General features: G+C 37.5%; 1 protein-coding gene and 1 pseudogene across 50 annotated transcripts in view; both read left to right on the forward strand.

The window, feature by feature from the left end:
• ANK2 (ankyrin 2) overlaps nt 1-17,077 on the forward strand; it is a 328,351-nt gene that overhangs the window by 139,890 nt on the left and 171,384 nt on the right. The gene's annotated exons all lie outside the window — the stretch shown is intronic.
• On the forward strand, nt 9,773-10,613 carry LOC144303795 (RNA-binding protein 42 pseudogene; annotated as a pseudogene).

Consider the following 17,077-nt stretch of genomic DNA (forward strand, 5'->3'; position numbering starts at 1 on the left):
TTTTCCTCCTTCTGTAGAAGTTTCCCAGTCCTTCCCCACCCCTTCCTACCCACGTGGATTTCTCCCTGTGTGTGTGTGTATGTGTGTGTGCGCGTGTTGATGATTGTAAAGGAGTAAACTGAATCTTACCATCGTTAGTCTTTTCAAGGCGTTTTGTCTTCTAGAATAAGAAGCAGGGGGAATAAAAGAAGAACTTATTTTCATATGGTAACTTTTTCAAAATGCTTAGAAATGAAGGAGATAGGTGTATGGAAGAGAATGTAGCAGTCGGTTCTTAGGAAGTGGTTGTCTGCTGAGCTGGGTATGGTCAAGACCTACCCATCTATAAATGAATGTGTACATGTGTACAACTTGATGTAGGCAATTCTTTTTAGTCCTATACTCAGTTTCTCTCCAGCCTCTTCCTTCAGAAATGAAAGGTCTTCAGGGTAGGATGAAAGAGTTCAAAATGCAGATACAAAAGCTCATAAGGGTACACCTTGGAGCAGGCAACCGCTGGCTCCCCCCTTCTACCACCCCCCTCCCAAAAAAAGACAACTTAAATGAAAAAAGAAAGTTCTTTGCGCAGGGCACTGTGACCAGTGGGGACAGTCTAAAATGATACCTTGTAGTGGTATGCAAAGTCTTTGCTGGGCTGAATGAAGAAGGTTTGAGAAAGAGATTTTTTAGAGAATTTATGGCATGATGTTTCTTTGAGGAATGAGTCGTGCCCATGGGAGGCAGAGGAAAGAAGTAGGGAGAGAAAGATACAATTTATTAGGGAGTTGAGAATATATTTTCTTATCCAAAGCAACTCTCACAACCCTGAGATCATGACATGAGCCAAAACCAGGAATTGGATGCTCAACTAACTGGGCCACTCAGGCACTCAAAAAAAAAAAAAAAAAAAAAAAAAGAATTATTGAAAAATAACTGACATACAAAGATTTTTGTTACTTTCAGGTGTATAATATGGTGATTTGACAATTCTATACGCTAAGCAATTCCCACCATGATAAGTGTAGGTACCAGCTGTAACCATATGATGTTCTTACAATATTATTGCCTATATTACCTATGCTGTATTTTTCATTTCATGACTTATTTATTTTACAACTGGAAATTCATACTTCTTCATCCCATTCCTCTACTTCTTTTTACTCTGGCAACCACCAATTTGTTCTCTGTATTTATAAGTCTGTTTCTGTTTGGTTTGGTTTTTTAGATTCCACATATAGGTGAACTCATCTCTGTCTTTCTCTGCCTTACTTCAGTTGGCATAATAATCTCTAGGTCCATCCATGTTTTTCCAAGTGGCAAGATCTCATTCTTTTTTATGGCTGAGTAATATTCCTTTTTATACATATACTCTACTGCCCTTTTAACAACACCTTTTAGTGAGATTTTTATGTGTCTCTGAAGAGGCACTAGATGATTATTAACCATTTGCATTCACAACTAAAGATTTAGCAATATGCAGAAAGGAATGCAAACCTCATAAAATAGGAACTTGAAACATTAGCAGCACAGGAAAATTAAGGGATTTAAAAAGAAGTTCATAAAATATACCATTATAAATATGGCTAACATTAAACTTAAGGGGAAGAGGCTAGCACAGACTTATATGACCCATGACAAGGAATGTTTATGAACTAGAGTTTAAGCTTCAGTGCTATTTAGTGAAAAAGAGCGCTGTGTTGGAAGGGACTGAGACCCAGGACTGGCATTTAAGAAGTATCCCATTTAATATCTAAGATATCAAATAATAGTAACTTTTATTGCATATGCTTATCACTGTGCTGCATACTTCATAATCTCAACATTCTTCTTTATCAAAAAGGGAGACTACCAGGGGCTCAAATTATACATGTGAAAACCCATTGTATTGTGCACACTCAGGAGACCAAAGTATCACTCTGACAGTTGCAGTTAGGTAGAATTTAATTAAGCTGTATGGCCATAATAGATGATTTCACTCAAACTAGAGTAGCTGGATGGACAGGTTTGGGGAAAGTTCTAACAAGTTTATTCCTTCCAACTTAATCAGGACTGTCACTGTTTCTTTCAGATAACTTATAATTCTGTGTAATACTGAGGAAAGTTCTGGTAATGCCTCCTTAAACATCTATTCTGTTTTCTAGATGGAAAGATCCAGGTTTTAACAGTTATGTTTACAAACCACCTGTTAAGGCAGTATTTCTTCTAAGTAGAGGGGAGACTTTTTTTGAGGGGGGGGGGAACACTGAGAATACATCCATATACTTCAGTTTGAAAAATACTGCATTAAAATTTGGGTGTTCCTGCAGTGATCACGTGGCAAGAATTGACAGTCATAAGCATGGTCAAGAAATTACTAGATGATATTTAATTAAATGTGATTATCCAGATGATCCAGAATATACTTCTATTAATTTTTATTTTTAGGTTGGCACTGAAATGAAAATGTCAAATAAAACACTCTCAGAGAATCCTGAGATCCTTAAGAACATATCAAGGGATTCCAGACTGAGAAAAGCCCTTTTAGATTAAGTGCTTGTCTCAGGATCTAATTTCCTCTTATACGTGTTAATGTTAACCAGCCTCAGATAGTGAACTTTTCCCGCTTGTGTTTTCAAAGGCTAAGAGATAGACATATTTGTACCTGATTTGTCCAAGCACTGACTACATTTATGGACAAATGTAGAATAACTGGATGAGTTAAGCAGACTCCTATATACCTTTGTATGGTACATACCATTCATTAGCTCACTCACTGTACAAACATTATTGAAGTATCCTTTTTCTTGCGCTAGGTACCATATTAAGTGTAGAGGTTACAGAGGTGAATAGGATTTGATTCTTGCTTGTGATAAACCTTGCTGGGAAGATAAGCAGAGAACATAAATACAATAAATTGTAAAAGGAACCAAACTTTGTGATTGCTCCGAGGATAAACTGACTATGCCAGCTTATGAGTCTTAGGCAATCAGAATTGATACTAGAGGCAATTAGTAGGAATCATTTTATAATGATAGAAAGCAGAGTAATGGTGTGTTTCTTGGAAGACTCCTAAAGCCAACTTTATTGTTTGATGGCTCCTTCCTCACTCTCCCCATATTCTTTTAGAGTCCAGAACATCAAATTTGGCTTATTTTTAATAAAAATTGTAAAAAATGTGGAGAAAATTAGAAGTCATTGTAATTCTCTAACAACATTACTAGGCTTTTATGTGGATACCTTGAAATGTAGACTTGGTTCTTAGCACAGTTTGGAATGTTCAGTGAATGTTTTAATATGTGTATAATTGAAATTGGGTTGTTCTTTGTTTTGAATTTAAGCTTTCTCTATTCTATATTAAATTTAAAGTCTATACCATATTTTTATCTAAGCTTAATATTGTGTACAAATTGTTTGTACTTGTGCCTCCTTAGGAGGATGGGGGGCACCTGGTTGGCTCAATCAGTAGAGCATGTGACTCTTAATATCAGTGTTGTAAGTTCATGCCCCCTGTTGAATGTAGAGACTACTGTAAAATAAAAATCTAAAAACAAACAAACAAAAAGTAGGAGGATAGGGCACTGCCTGGAATTAACTATAGAACTTTTTTTTTAGGTTCTGTTCTCTCTTCTTGCTTTCATTTCCTTAATATCCTGCCACTTTTTCCCTCTTGTACTTCAGTCTCGTCCTTGGGCCCTGGAGGCACATCTACTCCAGGCCGCAGCACTGGAGAGTTCTTCCCTTTCATTAATAATTAAAAAAAAAAAAAGAGTTATTGGTTGATTCGGATCCACACACCTTCCTTGCTTACCAGTTTTGAAAAATTCAATGTTAGAAAGACAAAGTCCAGGTTTTAAATGCCCTCTTTCAAGATGAGCTGACTGAAATATTAAGTGAGTCAGTGATAAATATACAAAGACAAGATTTATTCTCTTGGGTATTTTCTTTAAAATCTTCTGGAAATTACAGTCTCATTTCTTGTCCTCTGATCCAAGAACCACAGAATTTTATTACCATAAGAAATGTAAGGGATCAGCCATTCTAAACCCTTTCCTTGATTTTTACTTTAAATAAAAACTAGCTAAGCTTGACATGGATATGATAATAACATTCTAGAATGCATTATGGAATACCTTTCTAATTTTGACACACTTGTACATTCTATGTCTAGAAAGGAGATAATTTTTCTCCTTAACTACTGACTTATAATGAGAGACTGAGATATTTCCTATTCCACAGAATACCAAATAGAATTAATGAGAAACTGAAGTTTAAAGAAAGCTAAATAGGATTATAATATAGGGTCCATAGATTTTTAAAAGATTTTATTTATTTATTTATTTATTTATTTATTTATTTATTTATTTATTTATTCATGAGAGACAGAGGGAGAGGCAAAGACATAGGCAGAGGGAGAAACAGGCTCCCTGTGGGGAGCCTGATGCAGGACTTGATCCCAGGACCCTGGGATCATGACCTGAGCCAAAGGCAGATGCTCAATCACTGAGCCACCCAGATGTCCCAGATTTTTTTTTAATTGTAGGCATTAAGAGTATAATTTCTGAGCTAGAATCACCAGGTAGGGCAGCCCCGCTGGCGCAGCGGTTTAGCGCCCCCTGCAGCCCGGGGTGTGATCCTAGAGACCCGGGATCGAGTCCCGCGTCGGGCTCCCTGCATGGAGCCTGCTTCTCCCTCTACCTTTGTCTCTGCCTCTCTCTCTCTGGATGAATAAATATTAGAATCACCAGGTAGATCCTAACCTAAATATTAGAATCACCAGGTAGATCCTAACCCATAATATTTAATTGAAGATTTGTAAATGAGTTAATGGAATTAAAAGCTTAGAACCACACCTGACACTTAAAAATAAGTTATAATAAGTTTTAGCTATTATTTAAATACTTTGCTGCTGACTTTTAAAGCTAATATTTAAATCTCTTTAACCCATGACTATTATAAGTACCTCAAATAATTTCTTTTCTTTGAGCTTCATATAATGCTTTCCTTTAGCACATGTAAAGTCAAATATGAAAGGAATAATTTATCCATTATTTCTCATAAAAATTAACCAAAGTAATGAGTCCGTGTGTAAACATTTAAATTAGGAGAGTTAAAGCTTTCAGTCATAAAGTAGTAGCTCTTTGAATTATTGACAAGGATGATTACTAATGGACCAGGTTCCCATTTGTTTCCTAGGTTTCATTAGAACTGAAAATACTTTTTAAAGTAAATCACTTCTGCATGAATTACTAATTTCCCTAATCCAGGTAAACATTATATGTTAGACTCAAAAATGCTCAATTCAACTCATTCTATTTAACCAAATCTCGATGATAGAAAACAGGAGTTAGGAGTATGTGAATTTATTACTTCTTGCACCTAACCAGGAAATCATAAATATTTTACATTTGTATATTATTTTATAGATTTGAAATAGCATAAACATACATGATTTTATGTTCTTTTTAAAATAACTATCTGGAGTAGGTAGAGTGGGAAATTTCCCCGTTTTACTAATGAAGAAACTAAATCGTGTTGTTAGTAATGGAGAGAAGCTAGGAACTCAGGTTTTGCATTGCCACCACTGCACCACGTGGCCTGTCATAGCCTGGGTATGCATGCGGGTCTGCAGTGATTTAGCCCATATTCTCAAAGTGAAGAACTCTGTCGTGTCTCATCATCATCCTTCCTGTTTGCATCACAGCACTCATCTAAAATAGGAATTATTTAGTTCGGAAATTCAAACAAGCATACCATAAAAACCACTCCTCTCTTCGAATGGTCTTGGTGAGAGTCAGGTTTTTGCTTATTTGGTCTGAGAGGACATCTAGTTTCCCTAAGATGCCCTCTTGTCTTGGGTCTTGCCAAAACCTCCTTAGCTTTTTGTAGTCTAGAGCACTCTGTGTGCACACACACTCTCTCTCTGACACACATGTGTGCATGATTACATATTGAAAAGTTTCACCAAAACCAAAGCCAAACAAAAAACCTCAAACAAAATCAACACTTGCTCATCCACAGTACACTCTATTTTTTTTTTTAAGAGACAGAGAGAGAAAGCATGAGCAGGGTGAGGGGCAGAGAGAAAGGGAGAAGCAGATTCCCCACTGAACAGGAAGCCCTATGTGGGGCTCAATTCCAGGACTCCAGGATCATGACCCTGAAAGCAGATGCTTAACTGATTGAACCATCAGCTCCCAGGTCCTATTTTTCTTTATTCCACTTTATGTTTTAAAATGTTGATTGGCAATCCATTAAATAGATTTTATGACCTACTATGCATCATGACCTACATTTTGAAACTTGGCTTAGAACTTAATTATTTTAGCTTAAAAAACATAAATTTTTAAATTAGATCAAGTTTGGATTTTTGCTATTCCTATTTTGGTGTTGAGGATCTTTGAGGCAAAACACTTTACTTTTGAGAATTATGGGGTCCTTCTCTGTAAAATAGGATAATGTGATATGTTATATGTTAAATACAAAATATAATAATGACATATGTGTCATTAAGGTTTTCATTGTTTGATTTATGAAATATTTATTTCTCAGCCCTTATAACCTCTTCATGCCTCTTGATCTTGGTAAGATTTTGAAGGATTTTCACAACTCTTTCTTCTTCCAGGCTACCTCATAATCATATCTAATGTCTCTAATTCTCTATATTTTGAGATAATACCGTAGAAAGATTTGATGGGGCTGGACAAGGGAGAAAGACCTTTGGCCCAAAAGGGAGCAACCAGCCAGAAGCACTACAGATTTCTGAGTGGCCCTGGATCATCCTGGATCTAAGGATGAAATGGAGATCTGGAAGTGAATTTTACAAAGTAATATTTTCAAAGCATTCTTTATCTAAGCATTTTCCCTATGAAATGATCAATGAGCTACCAAATCCTAAGTTCTATTGTAAATTAACAAATACCTTACTAAAATTCATCATTTGGGAATTACAAAGAAAGCCTTGAAGATCTGAGAATAACTCACTAATAAAATAAGTTTCCTCAGGGGTCATCCATAGTTTGATTTATTTTATTAAATTAGAAACCTTTGGAGACCAACCTAAGGCACAGTAAAATCAGTTAAAATCAGTTAAAATTGACACATTATTTGCTTTGATGCTCCCAAAGTTCTAAAAACTGAATGAATCTTTAATTCCATGACAGTGAGTAGTCTTAGTTTGGAACAACCACCATAGAAGAGGTAGGAAAGGTGCAACTAGAGTATAGCTAGGTATAAGGAGTAGAAATTGGGTTAGGAATATATAAGAGGTTATTTTTGTTTTGAGTCTGCATTCTTTTTCTCAACGTATAGATAATTTCTTTTGCTAATATCATTTATCTCAATGGAAGTATGAAATCATATTTCATGATTACTTGTATCTCTCTATGTGGGCATGTAGTTCCTCTTGAAAAGAAGATACTGGTTTAAGACATCTCTGACACAGGAACCCCATTCAGAGTGGGGGTGTGATGGAGATTGGAGGTCAAATTTCACTTTCCTTTTTTCTATTACTGCCTTTTGTCCCCATTTGCTCTCCTTCGTTTTCTTCTAATATTTTTCAAGAATTCATGTATTCCAACTGCCTCCTTTCAAATATTTACATTTTAGTAGATTTAAGGAAGCTATGTAAGTTAGTTGTACTTTTCTGATATTCGTTGGACAGATTGGAGTACCCTAAACTCAACATGTGAGATTTGTAGGGATCCCTGGGTGGCTCAGCGGTTCAGCGCCTGCCTTTGGCCCAGGGCGTGATCCTGGAGTTCCGGGATCAAGTCCCTTATCGGGCTCCCTGCTTCTCCCTCTGCCTGTATCTCTGCCTCTCCCCCTATGTCTATCATGAATAAATAAATAAACTCTTTAAAAAAAATGTGAGATTTGCAAAGTAGAATAGCTAGAGATTTGAAAAAAAAAAACATAGACAAGTATATGTAGCACAGAGATGATTTTCAATTGTTTAATAATAAATATTTTGGGGTACTTTGGGAGCAGAAAATATGTCACATGTCCCTTAGAACCTAGCACCTAGAGATGACCACTTGGTGGGTGCTAGACAAATACTTGTTGGTTATGTATTTGTACTAAGATGCAAAACAGCTTAATGGATTTTGATGCAAACATTTAACCTTTATGTATATTTAGCTTTATGTATGCTTACCTTCTTGAATCTGTTCTTCACCTTTTCCAGATGGACTGCTCTATTTCTTTTCTGTATGTGCCAGAAATGTACCTAATGCTTGAATGGCTCTATAATTTTTTGTTAAATGTCACATTTTTTTTTTAATAATTTTTTAATTTTTTAAAGATTTTATTTATTTATTCATGAGAGACACAGAGAAAGAGAGAGAGAGAGAGAGGCAGAGACACAGGCCCCATGCAGGGAGCCTGACGTGGGACTCAATCCTGGATCTCTAGGATCAGGCCCTGGGCTGAAGGCGGCGCTAAACCGCTGAGCCACCCGGGCTGCCCCTCTATAAAAATTTTTATTGGCTACCTGTTCTACCTGAGGTTTCATGCACTTCTTTTATATGATCATAGAAAAGCAGTCAATGGGCAAAATATTTCATAAAATCAACAAGAGAAATAGTGAAACAGCTTACTCTAAAATCTGATTATAAACAAAATGTTATAAAATTGCTTTATAAAATTTTAACAGAAGTGCTAAACAAAAAAAACTCTACCCTTTAAGATTGATTAATTTGCATATGGTTGGGCTCCTGGGTGGCTCAGTTGGTTGAGCATTTGACTTCATTTCAGCTCAGGTTGTGATCTCAGGGTTGTGATAAGAAGCCCCACTCTAGCTCTATGCTAGGAGTGAAGCCTACTTGAGATTCTTTCTCTCACTTTGGCTCTTCCCTCTCCCCAAAATTTTTACACATGGTTGTTTCAAAGTAGCACTAAGACCTACCTTCTTTCTTTCTTTCTTTCTTTCTTTCTTTCTTTCTTTCTTTCTTTCTTTTTTTCTTTCTTTCTTTGTTTCTTTCTTCTTCTCTTTAACTATTTGGTATATTTAGTCATTTTAATGATTTTCTTTAGAAATAGTGTTATCCAAAAGTTGTAGAATCAAAGGTGATACTTTGGCTGGGATTCACAGATCTACAAGCCCTTCCCCACAATACAAGCTCAATGAATATTTATTGATCATTTCAAAAGACTCAAATTCATATTATTTTATGAACATTAAGTTACATAAAGCCAATAGCAAGGACTTATCTATAGTAGCCTGCTTTGATTGGTTCCCATTTAGTATGTGGTGACATTAGTTGGTAGGGTCAGCCCTGGGACTCCCAGGTACAGGAGGACCTACAGTCCTGGGGACTGGCACAGGCATCCTGGACAAGAGTAGCAAGGAATGCTTGGAGGAGATGGAGGTGGAGATTTAAGCAGAAATTTCTGAGAGTTATGGTACTAGAATCCCAGTTATTGTGCCTGCTGTACCCAAGGTCTCCATGGTAATACCCATACAGGTCCCAGCAGCCTGTGATTCGCCCAATTATTGTGACCAAAACATAACAGCAGGTCCAACAGACTCTTAGACTCATGTTTCTCCCGTGGTGAGTGGTTCACTTAGCTTTTGTCCTGGTGATTTGAGTCACATGGGCAGTCCAGGGGCTCAGGAAGCCCTGTTCTTATGGCATGCAGCTCTGGTTCCCCAGAGGACCCCTATCCTGCATCTGACCTTCATTTCCCATTTACTACAGAGAGCAGATTATGTTCTTCCCTCTGCAGCAGGTAGTCACCCCACCTCTGGCTATGCGGGCCCTCCCATTAGGTCCTTGTGGGACCTGCCTTCAATGGCTGGCTCCCACTTCCTGTCTCCATGGCTGCTCTAAGGCCTCCCCTGGAAGGGCCAACAACACCCCATGAGCTGTGCTTAGGCCTTGGCATTGGACCCGAAAGAGAATGAAGAGGCATGGTGGCAGCAGCAGCTGGGCTAAGGAAGACTAGTACATTGGTTGTGGTGGAGGCAGGAGGCACTCCAGCTGGTCCTAAAGTCATTGGGCTCAGCCTACCAGGGGGCCTGTCCATGCTTTTTCCTGAGCTTGAGCTTGAGCCCCACCCATTAGGAGTATGAGAGGGAAGCCTACTGCCCCCACTATGCCTTTCTGGATTCTTGTCTCCAAGTCCATGGACCTAACCGCCTTGCCTTGGCTTCATGGCTTTGGAGGTCCCAGAGCCTCTGGGTAAGGGCAAGAAGGAAAGAAAGCTAGAGAAGTTGAAATGCTACATTTGTTTGGCACCTGGGAGGATCCTAGCCTGCTGGAGTGGAATGCAGATGACTTCCACATCTTCTGTGGGGATCTGGGCAATGAGGTGAATGTTGACATCTTGGCACACACCTTCAGCCACTTCCCATCCTTTCTTAAGGCTAATGTGATCTGCGACGAGTCTGAGGCAAGACCAAGGGTTAGTCAGCTTTTGGACCCCAGCAACTATGCACAGACTATGTGTGCTCTGTGAAGTGAATGGGAAGTGGTGAGCTCGTGCCCCATCAAGCCTCACAAGAACAGGTGGAAGAACTGGAAGCTGGACGTGATGTGCAAGAAGCAGAAGGAAAGAAATCAGACCTAAGAGAGAGTCTGTAGCCAAGCACCTTCTCCCTCCCCTCCTGGAGGCTGGCTTCTCTCCACAGTTCTCTTTGGAAAACCCCCACCTATTCACCCACACTGCCGCCTCCAAACCAATTTCAATAAATTTACATTCATTTTAAAAAAAGGCTAAAACAATGGCACACAATTGTTGCTCATAAACATTTATTTCTTTATCATTGTCCTTGCATTTTCATTGTCACTATTATCATCATTTTTTAAATCAGATCTTTAGAGGGCAAACAGGTTAAGTGATATGCCTAAAGTCACACATCTAGTTAGTAGCAGAGCGAGGACCAGATTGCATTTCTTATTTCCAACACCATGTTATTATTTCTGTAGTTGACCACACTGTCTTTAAAAAGGGAAAACAGAAAGATAAAAGGAAGGGAAGAAAGAAAAAGAAAACAATTTCAGTGAGTTGCATACAAATGAAAAATATTTAACCTTTTAACAACTTTAAAAGGAAAGATTTCTTTTTTCTTTTTTTTTTTTAATTTTTTATTTATTTATGATAGTCACACAGAGAGAGAGAGAGGGAGGCAGAGACACAGGCAGAGGGAGAAGCAGGCTCCATGCACCAGGAGCCCGACGTGGGATTCGATCCCGGGTCTCCAGGATCGCGCCCTGGGCCAAAGGCAGGCGCCAAACCGCTGCGCCACCCAGGGATCCCAAAAGGAAAGATTTCTAATCAATGCCAAGGATGATCTTCCAATATCTCATACAATTGTTTGTTTACTGTATATTTATCTATTTTCCTCCATATTTGCTTCATCAGAGTTAGAAAACCAACAGTTTTTATTCTCAAGCATGCTAAAGATATTAATTTACTGTTTAGACTAATGTTTCCCAGGTTTAATCAATTCTTAGATTTTCCTCAAGATTTTTTTGATTTTTAAATTATTTTCAATTTTCATCTAAGTTGTTTCCAAAGTGTTGGTTAGTATGTTGAGCCAATGAGTAGCTAATTAGAATCAGCAACCATAAATATCAAAGCATAATTACTGTCTATAAATCCTGCGAGATAGGGAGTAATACATCAAATACAGTGAAAACACTTTGCATAATGCTGTTTTAAGATACAAAAGGTCTGAAGAATTTTGATAGTAATGTTTTGATGACACAACTCATGTACTGTGATTCTGATATTATTAAAAATGAAACTAAGCAACATAAAGGCAAAAGCAAGGAAAAGAGGAATAGAGAACCTTGTGGTAATTAATTCTGATGGATACTGAATTTATTCTGTGTTTCTTAGAAATTAGAGAAAAAGACAAGCACAGTGATTTATGCAGTTTTCCTAAGTTAAAGTTCAGTAAACAGAAGCCTAGAGGCTCTTCCTCTTACTAAACTTTTTCTGTTATTGAACTCAACAATAGTTAATCCAGAAAACCCATATAAAATAAACACAACGGTATAAATGTTGCTCAAATGTACATTTCTTATATTTCTTTATAATATATAATGATGTTTTATAATTCAATGATCCATTTCTGTAGGGAATAGAGATAACATAATCCAGTACATTGTTTTGTGGTGATCTAACTGAATGTCTAATCTGATATTAATTTAAGGGAATGAATAGTTATTGTTTCTGTTAAATATGAGTTGTTTCAGAAGACTCTTTGGCTGGAACTCAGTAAGCTCATGATGCGTATTCTAATAAATACAGAGACTGACAATATTTTATGTTTTGGATATGTGCCTCAAATACTATATGTGTGGGAAGCACTATTGGGAGAGTCCTAGAACATGCCCTATATTTGCACCCAGATATAAAAATTCTGACTAGGAACACCTGGATACCTCTGTCGGTTAAGTATCTGTTTTTAGCTCAAGTCATGATCTCAGGGTTCAGAGATCAAGCCCCATGTTAGGCTTCTTGCTCGGTGGGGTGTCTGCTTGTCCCTCTGACCCTCTTCCTGTTTGTTCTCTTCTTCTCAAATTAATAAATAAAATCTTAAAAAAAAAAACTAACTAGTTAGGTATGTCCACTTCCTCATTCCCTGTACCTGACAAAGTGAAGAATATCTTACAACAAAATAACATCCATTGAAATGTAGGCCAGTACTACTATTTGACCATGGTAAGCTAAAGCATGTCAGTGTGGCTCCTGTGGGAAATTTGATTTTTAGAAACATGACCTTAGGGACTAACCAAAATGGGTTAACTGCAAAATATATTCTCTAAGAGTTAGCTGCGTTGAATTACTGAATGGGATTATTTATCACTTTTCATTTAAACATGATTAACTTATATGTTAGCTTATATTCACAAGATAAAATAGTTTTTGTTTAAGTCTAGTTGATACTGAGTTGCTTTTCCTGATAACAATCACTCACCATATTCAATTGCTTATTAAATCTATTGAAATTCTAGAACCAAAAAATTAAGCATAATGAAAGTTGCTTGTCTTCTTTTTCCTACAGCTCATTCAATAATATGAGAGCAATAATATGATAGTCCCAATTTGGTTGCATTTTAAAAGAAGGCAGATTAAAAATTTATAGCATTTATAACTAGAATGTCATGCATCATGTCTTTTTAACTACTCTAGTTTTAGTAGTATTAGTATTACAGAAATCTTAAAAATACACATATATCCTGAATTCATTATACATGTTACATACAGTTTGGTTTCTGAACAATTCCCTCATATGGAAAATTTTAATCATATTCTTGACAATGTTTTCAATAAAATGCAACTGTATTTCAGTGATTTGTAGCAGGATCTTTTTGCCTCCAAAAATGGTACTTTTTCATTGGAAAAAATTTTTAACATAGAGCATCAACCTTGTAATTTTTTAAAAAATATTTTATTTATTTATTCATGATAGACACACAGAGAGAAAGAGAGGCAGAGACACAGGCAGAGGGAGAAGCAGGCTCCATGCCGGGAGCCCGATGTGGGACTCGATCCCGAGACTCCAGGATTGTGCCCTGGGCCAATGGCAGGCGCTAAACCGCTGAGCCACCCAGGGATCCCACCAGCCTTGTAATTAATTGAAAAGAAAGCTAGCTAATTTTTGAGGAAATGTTCTATTCTGTTTTGTGGATTTAAGTGTTTCTTTGGTGAAAATAAAGTCAGCTACATTTTTAATTCATGAAAAGAAAGCTGTGGAGGAAACTAAAATAAATAGTTTGTCATTGGAGTCCTCCTTAGGATAGCTTCACCTAAATACGTTTAACGTAAATATATATTTGAACTTTATAACTTTTCAGACTATGTCAGCTGTATTCTATTTGAGATAGTGTCTTGTTAGCTTTGTCAATTTTTTAGAAAAAGTTTTTGTCAATGTTTATTAAAACATGAAAATAGAATATCTGTATTCTAGTGGTCTGGTCTACAACAAGTTAAACCTTTCAGCTGAGCCTGATGCTATAGAGTGAAAGGAGAAAGTGCAGAAGGGAAATTAAGAAGAGTATTGTAAATCCTCTAAACATCAGAGTTGGCCACTCATGGAATTGAAGAAAATTTTACCCCTTTTATTCTTTTTTATTTATTTTAAATAAATAAGATTTTATTTATTTATTTATTTATTTATTTATTTATTTATTTATTTATTTATGAAAGAGAGAGAGTGCACGCTTATACACGAGTTGGGAAAGGGGCAGAGGGAGAGGGACGGATAATCTCAAACAGAATCCCCGCTGAGTGCAGAGCCCAATGTGGGGCTTGATCTCAAGACCCTGAGATCATGGCCTGAGCCAAAACCAAGAGTCAGACACTCACCCCACTGAGCCACTCTGGCACCCCAATATTATACCTTTTAAACATCTTAATTCTCAAACTTACCTATTTTAAATTAATAGAAAATTATATTCAGAATGCCACTGTTGAGATCATTTTCAAACGTCTAGACCACCCATTTTAAGCAATACAGGATTGGTGATTAGTTAATAATGCTTGACTCTTTATAAAAATAAAAAACAAACAAACAAACAAACAAAAAACCAAAAAACTTGTAAACAAGAATACCTATAGACTGATCCCACATGAAGACCAGATTCAGGCCATTGTACCTTAGAGAAATTGACCATTGGGGAGCCATTTTTCCAGTTCACATTTTTTAAAGATAAAACTGCTTTCAAACCTGAAACTTTGGCATGCAAACAGTGATATTGCTGGTAAATGTTTAACAAATGGCTCTTAGGGTGGGAGGAAAAGAAGTCTTGATGCATATTATTTGTTGATTCGCATAGTAAAGCATTTCCATGACAGGATAGGAAGGTGTGATACTGAGAAATATTAAATTAAGGAACTAAAAGAGAAATCACTGGCAAATATTGAAAATGGTGAGGAGATGCTTTATTATTCTTTTCCCTCCCCTTCTCCTTTTTCAAGTGATTGCAGCTCAGAAGCCATAGGTTCAGTCTGAGAAAATCTTGTAACGGGTGCAAGGGTATGAAAATACCTGACTTTGGGTATCCTAAATAGATTAGGTTTTGACATTCATCCCTGACAAAATCCAAAAGTAGAGAGATGAGTGGGGGTGAAACAAGAAAGGGATGTATTTCAGAGAAGCCAGAACAAGCAAGACAGCAGGCCAATGTCTCAAAGACTGTCTCCAGAGTGCTAAAAATACTTCTAGATTTATATAAGAAAAATGTGGGACAGAAGTGGGTGGGTGCATGTAGATGGGCAGTAAAGGTCAGGTCCATCATTGTCGAGGGGTCAATCATGCCAGGTCTCACTCATGTCAGATCAGGCACTTATATTGCTTGAAGGGTAATTTCAGTTCCCATCACGGGATGCTTTGCCCACTAAATCGTTTGCCTGAGTTTAAAGATAAGCCGGAAAGAACTTAATGAGTTAGAAAGTACAGACTGAGGTCAAAATGGAGGTGGTTCATGTCCTGTCTTCCTTTCTTTCTTTCTTCTTTCTTTCTAAATATTTTATTCATTTATTCATGAGAGACACAGAGAGAGAAGAGGCAGATAATAGTTCAGAGGGAAAGCAGGCTCATCACAGGGAGCCCAATGTGGGACTCGATCCCAGATCCCAGGATAATGCCCTAAGCTGCTGGAGGCAGATTCTCAACTGCTGAGCCACCCAGTAGTCCCTCAAGTCTTCTTTCAATTTGATCTATTTAGGATGGTTAAAGGACTCTGAAGAACATAAGGTAAGAAATCCTCCAGGGATGCCTGGGTGGCAGTGGTTTAGAGCCTGCTTTCGGCCCAGGGTGTGACCCTGGAGTCCGGGGATGGAGTCCCATATCTGGCTCCCTGCATGGAGCCTGCTTCTCCCTCTGCCTTGTCTCTGCCTCTTTCTCTCTGTGTCTCTCATGAATAATTAATAAAATCTTTTAAAAAAAGAAAGAAATCCTCCATATTCCCTCAATTGGGAATTTTAATTAACAAGTTAAACTTTTATTTTAAGTTAAATAAATATTGACACCAGATAAAATAATTACTAAACAGTAAACATGATCCACTGAGAAAATTCTAATGGGGCATAAAAGTTAATGAAGATAAATATTTTTTTTCAAAAACTAAAAGAGAATTGCAGAAGAACAAATCAAATGATTCCCCATTCTAGTCTTGAAGAGGAACTTCATAAAGAATGGGTCAACAAAGGGTTGGGGGTGCAGCTGCCTGAGTGGCTCAGTCAGCAGAGCATGGAACTCTTGATCTCAGGGTTATGAGTTTGAGCCCCATGTTGGGTGTAGAGATTATTAAAAAAAAAAAAAAAAAAAGAAAGGAAGGAAGAAAGAATGGATCAACACAGATGTCATATATGGAGAGGTTTTGTTATTTGAACAAGCCAATGTTTGCCCCTCAAGTAAGAATGCACTGAATTGTATGGCATCAGATTTTAGAAAAAAGAAAATGTAACCAAACCAACGTGAGTTCTCTCCTTGGTGAGTCACAGATATACCAGCTGGAGTTGTTGCACGAAGTAAACTTTATTTGCAGCAAATAGGGAAATTATGGGCAATAACTTACACAGTTGTGACTTCACTAGCATGCATTCCTTTTATTTAGGGTTAGAATGACTAGATAGAAAAGCCTTGTCACTGTATGTAGAGGCAGGTGTAAGGCCATGTATGCACCTTAAAGAAAAAAAAAAAGGAAACGTGCCTGTTTACGCCTTGTATGTTATGTAAATGAAGCTTGTACTCCTCTTTGTGTGGAGACGTTAGCATTATAATGAGGTAAATGTAGTTATCAGTCATTCTAGAGGTCACTCAATGGTCCACCTATGCAGGCTTGAGTCAGGGGTTAAGCACAAACTGGTCTGGGTGATCTGGGCCAGCTGGAGGTCTTGGCAGGCAATTCCATAGCTGAGAAGTGGTTTTGGTTTCCAGTTGCCTGAGTTAAGAGACAAGCTGTAAGGAAGAGCTTACAGGAAAATGTGGGACAAAGGTTGGTGGGTACAAGTGGATAGGAAGTAAAGGTCAGATCTTGGGGTCTAGCCGGTGACAATGACAATTCCAGGGCAGAAAAAAGTCCAGTTGTCCTTTGGGTAGGCTTCAAGCCCCTAGGAAAAATATCCCCAAACCAGTCATCTCTAATCCCATTTGTACAAAAATCCC

This window comes from Canis aureus, chromosome 33 (assembly GCF_053574225.1).
Source record: "Canis aureus isolate CA01 chromosome 33, VMU_Caureus_v.1.0, whole genome shotgun sequence".
Taxonomy (NCBI): domain Eukaryota; kingdom Metazoa; phylum Chordata; class Mammalia; order Carnivora; family Canidae; genus Canis; species Canis aureus.